At 28.8% G+C, this 12,012-nt stretch overlaps 1 long non-coding RNA gene across 1 annotated transcript; it reads left to right on the top strand.

Annotated features, from left to right (window-relative positions):
* Positions 1-8,938: 8,938 nt before the first annotated feature.
* LOC133834116 (uncharacterized) lies at positions 8,939-11,631 on the top strand. The gene is made up of 3 exons (XR_009893309.1): positions 8,939-9,384; positions 10,329-10,392; positions 11,538-11,631. It is a non-coding gene; the product is annotated as an uncharacterized LOC133834116 (long non-coding RNA).
* Positions 11,632-12,012: the final 381 nt, after the last annotated feature.

Genomic DNA, 12,012 nt, shown 5'->3' with positions numbered 1-12,012 from the left:
ATATCAAATTTTAATTTTTTTTAATTATTTATTTTATTTTATTTAAGTTTAAGTATTTATAAACTATCGTTAAATATAATAATATTTTGTTAAATATAAGAATAATTTGTTAAAGTTAACATTAAAAAATAAAATAAAATATTAAAATTAAAAATTCCGATTATCTATACACTTATTATATAGAAGAGATATTAATAGATAGTTTAAAATAATATCATATAAGATTTTGTGGGTTTTTTTTTGTTTGGGTCAAAGAGGTTGTGAGTTTTAGGCAGCTGCCAGCTGGGTCTATAGAACCAGGTAAAAAAAATATGAAGTATTTAATTTTATATATATATAAAAAGCAATTGGTAGAGACCAGCTAATATTCGGTTAATATTCAAACAAATGTTTATTATGGAAAAGAGCCACCTAATCATCTATCTAATAATTTTGTATGTTATAAGATAGTTGGTTATAACTAATATTTAATTTTATGTAAAAACGTTTAGAGCACTTAATAAAGAACTACAAATTCTCAATTTGTTTTTATTTAGAGTTAAATTTACTATAATTCTCATTTATATAATCTATTTTGTTTTATCTTGTTATCCAAAAAAACAGGTATGGATGACGTGGCAAGCATTTTTAACACGTGGCCGACACCTAGCAGAGGTTCTGTTCGATCATCGACCATGGAGACCCTGATACAGCATTTGAGTTTTATATACGACCAGTTTGGTCGTGTACTCCGTATATTTTGAGATAATCTTATACAGTTGTAATTATCTCCGAAATTATCTCCCATGATACTTGATGATCTGATTATTTAGGAAAGAATATCTGTAACTAATTCATGTAATCCTCATTGAGCCTATAAATAAAGAAGAAATAGTTAAAGGGAATAACTTTTGGCTGATTTATTTTATGCTTTAGAAGAGAATTTCAGCTATTAGCTTTCGGTTGTATTATTCGTCCCTCTAAGGCTTGTGAAACTCGAAGAACCCTAGTTCTTTGATCACTCTTTTGAGAATCAAGATCAATAATAACTTAAGTAGACGTATGTCATTACCAATTTGTGGGACCAAACCACTATAATTTGTTGTGTCGTTTACTTTTCTTTCCATTAGATCTATTTCAATATTTTCTGTCACATCAAGCATTTGATGACCAAAACGAGGGTCAATATATCTAAACAAAAATACTTTTTGGATATTCTTTCATAAGTATAGTTTTTAAATTTTTAGTTAATTTTAAATTGTTATAATAATAAAAAAAATTAATAACAAAACAACTATTGACAGCCACTCACTTCAAAAATTTGTTGTAATTTATGAATATAAATTATATAAAAAAATAAATATGCATATGAACACAAATCATATATAAAAATATTTTTTTTTGCCCCACCTAGAACAATCTGCCACTGGTTTTAGGTATAAAATATACCTCTGTATTACCTTGAAAATGAATGTACATATAAATGAAATTGGAAGAAATTATTAAATATTAGCATATATATAAAGTTCTTAACCGATGGTGTTTAATTTTAATGGAAGGTTAAGAAATGTTTTAGAAGAATGCACAATCAAGCATAATGAGTTTTTAGAAGAATGCACAATCAAAATTGCATTGTGTGGACTAGAAGTGTTCAATAGCATGCTCAAGAACACAACAATGAGCGCCAATTGTTGTGGTCGATTAGTGTATTTAGGAAAGTCGTGTCATAATAGGTGAGCTTTAATTTATTTTATACTATTATTTTAAGCCTACAAAATTAATTTATTTTAAGAGAAAAAAATCTCGTATTTAGGGTAAATTCCCTTAATTTTAATGGAAGGTTAAGAAATGTTTTAGAAGAATGCACAATCAAGCATAATGAGTTTTTAGAAGAATGCGCAATCAAAATTGCATTGTGTGGACTAGAAGTGTTCAATAGCATGCTCAAGAACACAACAATGAGCGCCAATTGTTGTCGTGGATTAGTGTATTTAGGAAAGTCCTGTCATAATAAGTGAGCTTTAATTTATTTTATACTATTATCTTAAGCCTACAAAATTAATTTATTTTAAGAGAAAAAAATCTGTTCTGTCCCACCATACATATTTTAATAATTAGGTTGAAAATTATTAATATTAATAATGTTTATGATAGAGTGATTCAAAATCTTAATTTAGTCCCAATATAAACTTTATGAACTCTATTTTTATTTTTTTTCTAATGAATGTGGTACTGAATGAAAGTCATACTATTAAACATAAAATATTTTAAAAATTATCAGAGAAAATAATTTCGAAAAATAAAAAGATGTTTGTTGGTTTCATTTCAATGCAGCTCTTACAACATGCTCTGTTTAATTTGGCTAATTCTAACTATAGTAATAATTATTACACTTTGATTTGATTGTCCGGTCATTAAATTGTATTAATGTATAAAGTAGTATTAATTATAAGGAATTTCTAATTTAGGGGCTACGAAAGGAGTCCTACTAGTGCGATTCTTATGTGTTATTGACATGTGAATAATTTTTAATGTGATTTTTTTATGACTGTGTATATTCAATTATAGTTATTTATAGTATCCTGCAAATTTTCAGAAAATTATAAATAATTTACAGTGCCGAAAATTAGTTTAAAAATAAATTGTTGCATGCGTAACTAATTTTTTTTATGTGCGTAGAAAAAAATATGTTTAAATCTAGTTTTTGACATTGTAAATTATTTAGAATTTTTTGAAAATTTACAGGATGCGCTAAATAACTATAATATACAGGGTTCTAAAAAAATCGCGTTGAAAACTATTTACGGGTTGGAAATAGTAAAACTAATTTTATAGCCCGTGTAGTAGAAACACCCATTAATTATATATATAAATTCATTATCATTGAGAATTAAAATAGGAACTAGACTTGATATAAAATAAATAGAGTAAATTATAATGGGAAATTTCAATTTATATGCTTGATAAAAGTTATAATTACAAAAAAATGCTAGACATATTAAAATTTATAAAATAATGCTATTTTTTTTCACTTTACCCAAAATGTCATTTCCACTTCTTCCTTACTTCTCATTTCTCTCTTCTCTCTTCCCTCTCTCTCTCACCTCACAGCACCACACTAAATATTATATTTCATACATATTTGGACATGATTTTTTGGTTTTTTTTTTCAGATCTGAAACTCTGAAATTTGCAAAAAATTGACCTTGCTCGGTGGTGGTTCGATGGTGCTCGATGAGACCTTCAAAATCATGATTTTTCATGAAAAAATGACTTTGTTCGATGGTGGTTCGATAGAGGCTCGATGCCAGCTCGATGAGACCTTCAAAATCATGTTTTTTCATGAAAAAATGACTTAGCTCGATAGTGGTTCGATGGTAGCTCGATAGTGGTTCGATGGTGCTCGACGCAATTATTGTAAGAGACATAATTTTTCACTCGGGTGTCCGTTTGGGGTCTTTTTTTTTTTTATTTTGGGTATTTTTTCAAGATCTACACGTTGGATATGTTAATATGCACATTTGTGAAGTGTAACACTTGTAAAAATACAAAAGTGAAAACATACCTCATGTTTAAGACATCTTTTGATATATTTTTAAGTTTTAAACTTCCCAAATGTGCATATTAACATGTCAAACGTGTAGATCTTGAAAAAATACCCAAAATAAAAAAAAATCACCCAAAACGGACACACGAGTGAAAAATTATGTCTCTTACAAGAATTGTATCGAGCACCATCGAGCCGTTATCGAGCTACCATCGAACCACCATCGAGCTAAGTCACTTTTTCATGAAAATCTTGATCTTGAAGGCCCCAGCGAATGGTGGCTCGATGGTGCTTGATGCCAGCTCGATGAGACCTTCAAAATCATGATTTTTCATGAAAAAATGACTTAGCTCGATGGTGGTTCGATGGTAGCTCGATAGTGGCTCGATAGTGCTCGATGGTGCTCGATGCAATTCTTGTAAGAGAAATAATTTTTCACTCGGGTGTCCGTTTTGGGTAATTTTTTTTTATTTTTGGTATTTTTTCAAGATCTACACGTTTGACATGTTAATATACACATTTGGGAAGTTTAAAACTTAAAAATATACCAAAAGATGTCTTAACATGAGGTATGTTTGCACTTTTGTATTTTTTACAAGTGTTACACTTCACAAATGTGCATATTAACATGTCCAGCGTTTAGATCTTGAAAAAATACTCAAAATAAAAAAAAATCACCGCGAACGGACACCCGAGTGAAAAATTATGTCTCTTATAAGAATTGCATCGAGCACCATCGAGCCACTATCGAGCTACCATCGAACCACCATCGAGCTAAGTCATTTTTTCATGAAAAATCATGATTTTGAAGGTCTCATCGAGCTGGCATCGAGCACCAACGAGCCACTATCGAACTACCATCGAGCAAAGTCATTTTTTCATGAAAAAACATGATTTTGAAGGTCTCATCGAGCTGGCATCGAGCACTATCGAGCAATGTCGATTTTTTGCAGATTTCAGAGTTTCAGATTTGAAAAAAATCACAAAAAAAATCCAAAAATCATGTCCAAATCTGTTCGAAATATAATATTTAGTGTGGTGGTGGTGTTGTGAGGTGAGAGAGAGTGAAATATGAGAGAGAGAGAGGGAAGAGAGAAGAGAGAAGAGAAAATAGAGAAATGAGAAGTGAGGAAGAAGTAGAAAGGACATTTTGGATAAAGTTCCAAAATATAGCATTATTTTGTAATTTTTAATATGCCTAGCATTTTTTTGTAATTATAACTTTTATTAAGCATATAAATTGAAATTTCCCATTATAATTTGTGGGTCTTATTGATTATTTTTAACATTAATAGTCTCTTCACAGTGCAAACTTCAACACTTAATTCACTAAGCATTATAGAGCATTGGATGTCAATTTAGGGTGTTTAGTACGACAGTTTGGTTTGGTAGAATTTTAAATGTGAAATTTAATTTATATTTAATAAATTTATTTTTAATGGCTTGAGAGTTTGTATTTTTGAGTGGGTCTTATTTTTTAAACAATTGAGGATAATTTTTAATGATTTGAGAATAATTTTAACTCCTTTAAATAATTGAGTTTCTCACTCTCCTAATTTAAATCCATTAACTCTGCTTCCACAAGGTCAAACTTCAAAACAAAATAATAGTAACATTTTTTTTTACCAAAAAAACAAGTATAATTAACCATTATCTTTTGACACAACCCCTTCACTTTAAAGTCATAGCATATTTTTCTTAAAAAAAATGAGACAAAAAAACTATATTTATTTATGATACAAATCCCTACTACAATCCATTTTCTTCCACACAAAATTATTATTTAATTAGACATAAAGTCACCATTTTTTTGAGCCCAATACAAAATTATTGTTTTTATTTAACTACTACAGCCAGCAATCTAATAATTAATACAAGAAATAAGAACGTAAAAGCATTTTGTGAGATTTATTATTATTTTTTTACAAAATGTTTTGTGAGATTTTATCTCATTATGGTACTATATAATTTTTCATAATAATAAAGTTGTTCTTCCGATTAATAAAAGCAAATTCAATAGCATTTGAGAAAATATATAATTAATTAAAAATGATCATGTTATATAGTGAAGATTTATACATTCACGTTAGCATTAAAACACTTAATTAGGTAATTAATTAGCCATAGTCCTATAAATTTTGATTCCACATTGATTCTTATCTTCAAACACACTAATATCATTTTCTTTTTTAATATTAAAACACAACAAAACTCTCAAAATTACAATGAAGAGATTTCAAACACATTCACCATCGTTGTTAATCATATCTGTTTTTATTTTGAAATTTTTTGTTGTAATCGCAATTGTGCTAATATCACTACAAATTTATTCGACAATTGTTGTGGGTCTTCCGCCATCGAATAATCTTGAGCTAGTCAATAGTCTGCTCAAGAACACAACGATTAAATGAGTGCTACTTGTTTTCTCAACCTTCATTCAATAGTATATGTGATTAATACAAGTAATTTTGAATTTTGTAAATTTATTTTATAGTATTATCAAATAGGATTTTAAGCCTATAAAATTAATTTATTTTAAGCCATCAAGTTGCAAAGAAAAAAATCTGTTCTGTCCCACCATCCCACCATACAGATTTTAATAATTAGGTTGAAAATTATTAATATTAATAATGTTTATGATAGAGTGATTCAAAATCTTAATTTAGTCCTAATATAAACTTTATGAACTCTGTTTTTTATTTTTTTCTAATGAATGTGGTACTGAATGAAAGTCATACTAATAAACAATATTTTTTTTAATTATTAGAGAAAATAATTTCGAAAAATAAATAGATTTTTGTTGGCTTCATTTCAAACACAATTTTTTAATCTAAAAAAATATTGAATGTTGCAAAATCAATGCAGCTGTATTAACTTGGCTAATTCTAACTATAGTAATAACTGCTACACTTTGATTTGATTGTCCAATCACTAAATTTTATTAATGTATAAAGTAGTATTAATTATAGGAAATTTCTATGGTAGGAGCTCCACCGGTGTGACTTTTTTGTGTTACCAGTTCGTAAATAGTTTTTTTACGTGATTTTTTATGACTGAGTATAATATAGTTATTTAGAGTATTCTGTAAATTTTCAGAAAATTATAAATAATTTGAAGTGCAAAAAATTAGTTTAAAAACAGATTGTTGCATGCGTAACTAAATTTTTTATGCGCGTGAAAAATAACATGTTTAAATCTAGTTTTCGTCACTGCAAATTATTCGAAATTTTCTGAAAATTTGCAGAATGCTCTAAATAACTACAATATAGATGGTTATAAAAAAAATTACACCAAAAAATATTTACAGGTTAGGAATAGTAGGACTATTTTTCTATCCCCTACCATAAAAATACTCATTAATATTTTATATATATATATAAATTCATTATCATTAAGAATTAAATAGGAAGTAAACTTGAAAATAAAATAAATAGAGTAAATTATTATTTGTGGACTTATTGATTATTTTTAACATTAATAGTCTCTTCATAGTTCAAACTTCAACACTTAATTCACATAAGCATTATAGAGCAACGAATGTCATTTTGGGAGTATTTGGTTTAGCGGGAATGTGAATGTAAAATTTAATTTATATTTAGTAAATTTATTTTTAATAATTTAAGAGTTTGTGTTTCCAAGTAAGTCTTATTTTTTAACTTAATTTGAGAGGAATCTTAAACTATTTAAACACTTAAGTTTTACATTCTCTTTAATTTAAACATCCTTTAACTTTACTCCCACAAACCCATCTCTCAAACCAAAATAATAATAATAACATTAAAAAAAAAGTAATAATTAACCATTATATTTTGACACAACCCCTTCACTTTAAATTCATACCATATTTTTCTTCCAGACAAAATTATTATTTAATTAGACATAAAGTCAACATTTTTTTGAGCTCAATACAAAATTATTGTTTTTATTTAACTACTACAACCAGCTATCTAATACATTACAACAAAATAGACATTTAATTGCTATATGAGGGAGACATTGTGGATATTTAATGTCTCCCCCTAGGGGAGACGTTGTTGCAGGAGCCATCTAAAATGACCCTATGACGTCTTCCATGGGGAGACTTTGTAGACATTCAATGACTCATATAACGAGTCATCATTAGTTTTTGTATTTTAAAAAAAAATTAAATAATTATTTTCAGTATATTAATTAATAGAATTAAATATATTAATTTTTTTTTGAAATAGAATTAAATATATTAATTAAAAAATCTAAATTATATGCAAATTTAAATTTTGAATTTTCATTAATAAAACCGAAATGTGTATATCTAATATGTTTTTGCTAACTAAATATACAAAATTGTAATATTTGTTGTTAAACATACAAAATTAACAAATATTACACTAGCTAGCTAGACATATAGTAAGAAATAAAAAGTAAAAGTAAAAAAAAAAACCTAATATGTGGGACGATGACTTTGAATTATCGGTAGCATATGGTTCGCCCAGTGTTGTCTCATTTCATTAATTTGTGCTGGTGTATATGACGTAGTATTTATCTACAAAAAATACAAAGTAAAATATATTAGTTAATCATTATTTGATTATATATACTTTAATAATAAATAAATTGTTAACTTTGTATAAATTTATATATATACCTCTTTCTTCAAGTAACGTCCAGGTCGTGAATGTTCAATGTAATCCTTGAACATTCTCATCACATAATATTCACATGCCACATTGTCTGGTTGGTGCGGACACTAATATTTAAATAAAATATAAAGCAACTAATATAAAAAATATTAGTAAAATTCAAGTATAATTAAAGTCGTAGTTACTTACTTTCGGTTGCACAATTTCTATATTATTTGGAATCTCGAGAGATTTTGGTAGACTGGTCAGAAAAAGGTTGAAAGCATTGACTATTACTGCCACAATTTCTTCACAGTTCTGAGTTCACCAGATCACAACAACAAACGTAATATGCATATGGGGCCAATATAATCAACATCCAATGATCAGTGCACAAGAAAAACAATACTTGATATAAGTCTCCAACGCAAATGTTATAAGGACTAAGTGTAATATCCAACATTTTTATTATAAATCAGAGTTTTAATACATAAAATGTACAAGTTTACAAATTTAAGAAATAGTAATGGAAAAATAGTGTTTAAAATATGATTTTATGTTTTTAATGAGATTAAAGAGAGAGAAACTTGAGTAGTCAAGTATTGAACTCAAATGTCATATAATTTTAATTGGGGATTTTTACAAAATTAAGAAAGTTTTGCTAAAGGGCTTATTTGAAAAGAATTTTAGTATTTTGGGTCCAAGTGTAATTTTAAAAATAATTTAAAAAAAAAAAGAAAAGAAAAGAAAAGGCTTCAGCCTCTCTTTTTTTACCTGAGTCTCTCTCTCTCTCTCCTCAGAAAACCTCTCTCTCTCTCTCTCTCTCTCTCTCTCTTTCCTCTGCGTATTACTGTTGCCGACGACGCAGGAGTACTTTCCGGCCACCATTTTTAGCCACGCGCCGGACCGTTGGATTCAGAGGCCTCCGAACTATCGACCACGCGGGAATCTAGAGCTCACTCGCCGATTAAACGCCTCAACCACTCGATTTAAGTTCGGCCACCCCGCAACTTCAAAGTTGCGATTCGGCCACCTCGGGCATCCGTTTGCCGATCCGTCACCACCATCGTGTTCCTCGTGTTGTGGGCTTCAAAACCCAATAACTTGTTCCTACATCTACCATAGTTGGGTGGTGGGCCCACCACGAGCCACCGCGATCCACCGTAGACCGACGGTCGAAACTTAGTGTTCGGGGTTTTGAAGTACGTTTTGAGTCTCAGAAAATCATCGTTTGACTTATTGTGGAACCCGATCATTTTGGTATAATTTCTTTGACCTATATATTGTGATTTAATTGTGATTGATTAGAGTGATTGTTATTATGTGTATTTATAGTATATATAATTATATATTATTGATATATGGAATATTTTTCTGTAATTATACTGGCTGTCTGGAATTATATATATTTTTGATACAGGTTTTGATTTTTGGAATTGTCCACTTTATAGCCGTTGTGCTGTCCAATTTTCTAGAAAATATTAGATATTAAATAAAGTATAAAAATACATATTTAATTGATTTTATATTAATATGGAAATTATTATGATTAAGTAATTTTAATTATTATTGTTATTATTTTGTTAAGTAAATCAAGAATATAGTTTCATACATATATATATATAAAGTGTGATTTATAGTAAACATGTTATTTAACAATTATTCTTATATATTAATATTTTGTTAATATTTGAATATTAAAATAATATCAATATTAGTTTCTTACAGTTATTGATATTTGTAAGACCAATGAATTTTGGATAAAGTATATTTATTATATCACTGGAATTGATATTATGACTAATTAATAATAATATAAATATTTATATTTATATTATTATCATTATACTGATTATTACAATTTTATGTTAAAAATATGATTTCTTTTATAAAATGACTATTGGAATATATACATTCATATACGTATTGTTATTGAAGTATTTTGTTATGAATATTGAAATAAGTTTATTTATAGACGATAATTATTATTATTGTTGGGATTATTATTATTATTATTATTATCATAAGAGTACATTATCTTATGAGCAAGGTTTAAAGCATGGTTTTATATGAAGAGTGATTTGCATTACGTTGATAATAATTATTATTATCATTTATATAGTTTCTGGTATTGTTAATATACACTATCAATAGTGTATATTTATGGATTTGATAGAATTTAATAAATTATGTGTCTTGAATAGGATTTGTATGGATTTAATTGATTGACTCTTGGTGAGCCGTTTTAAAATAAGCTAAGGACCTAAGGTAAGTAAATCTCACCTTTTGTGCTTAAGTGTAAGATGCATGACTACATTGATTGTGTACATCTGATGAGTTAAGTATGGTATGATGATGATGCATATGATAAGTATGTGAAGAATGGTTATATGAACACCATAAGGGTGTTGTGTGATATGTAATTGATGAATTCTGTGATATGTGAAAGATGTCTTACTTGGTTAAGAATGATATGAATTATGTGCAAGTATGTGTTCTTATGTTGATGGATATGTGGATTACTCTATGTTCATGATTTGTTATATGTTATGATATATGAAGCGTTTAAGTTTTTAGGCTGGAAACCTTAGACCTGAGTCATAGCTCTACGTTAAGGTATAACAACGCCACCAACCCAAAGCTTCATGTATTATGACTAAAGATGTTTTGAGTTATATGAGATGTGATACAATGCCTTGATTGAATACCATCAACATGAATCATGAACATGAACATTTGCATTTCAGCATCAGCATGTATGCATGGCATGTACAGTTATGTGATATAAGACCATGCATATGAATATGAGAAAAGTTATGAAATGCCTTGAAAAGTTTTATGTAAAGTTAAACATTTTAATGACACAAGGCTTAAGCAAAGTGATAATAAGATGTTAAAAAGGGTGTCACTGTTTCGATGAAGCAATCAAGTAAGTTCAGTAAAGAAGACAGAGGTCTATTAAGGCTTATAGTGGCCGTCCACTAGTGTGGGCTAGGTCAGAGTTGACCATTCAGATATGTTTGCCATGTTCCCGTCTTTCTCCTCCATATGTGTAATAAGTATGGCAGCTATGGCAACGATGAAATGAGTGTTATGATGAGCCTAGCTGAGATGATGGCTAGCCGGAGGAGAACCCATGGGATTCTATATGATATCTGTTATAAGCCCTGCAGGCATTTGCCGAATCAAACAGTGTGCACAAGTGAAATCGGGCCCATAAAAATGTGAAACCAAAAGAAAGAGCATAAAAGTAAAGTTTGAAAGTGTATGAGCAATAAATGAAATGCATAAGTATATAAGTCAGCATATTAGTATATGGGCACTTCAAACTCACGACATTCATGTGTATGTGTATGCATGAGATTTGCTTACTGAGTGTTAGCTCATTATGTTGTTTTCCAACATTTTTCCAGGTGTGGCTTTAGCTGTTGAGCAACTTGTGGAGCACGGACTCAGCAGCAATGCAATAGTGGTTTAGAGTTTTCATATGGCTACACTAAATTTAAAGTATTCATACGTGTAATAATTTATATTAATAAGTTTATATAAAAGTTTTAAATTTTTCTGAATTTCTTTGTATCATTTTTATTTAATTTCATTTGGTCAAGTGCCTTACATACTCGTAAACCCTAGAATTACGAGAATGTGGCGGACGTACCCTACCTTAGGGTCGTTACACTAAGTATCTGGCAGTAACAAAATTTTGAACTTACCCATGGTTCCAGGGGACAATCATAAGTTGCTCACTTGATCTTAATTGACGACAACGCTTGAACAGACCTTGAACACGCTCTTCAAATGAACTTCTTTTAGTGGCTACAACATTAGGATTGACAAATAAAAACTTATTTTGGCGCCCTTGTTCTACCAAAAAATTGTATAACAACC

The sequence above is a fragment of the Humulus lupulus genome, chromosome 5 (assembly GCF_963169125.1).
Source record: "Humulus lupulus chromosome 5, drHumLupu1.1, whole genome shotgun sequence".
Classification (NCBI taxonomy): Eukaryota; Viridiplantae; Streptophyta; class Magnoliopsida; order Rosales; family Cannabaceae; genus Humulus; species Humulus lupulus.
Note: the sequence above shows the minus strand (reverse complement) of the source record. Positions and strands in the feature narration are given on the sequence as shown.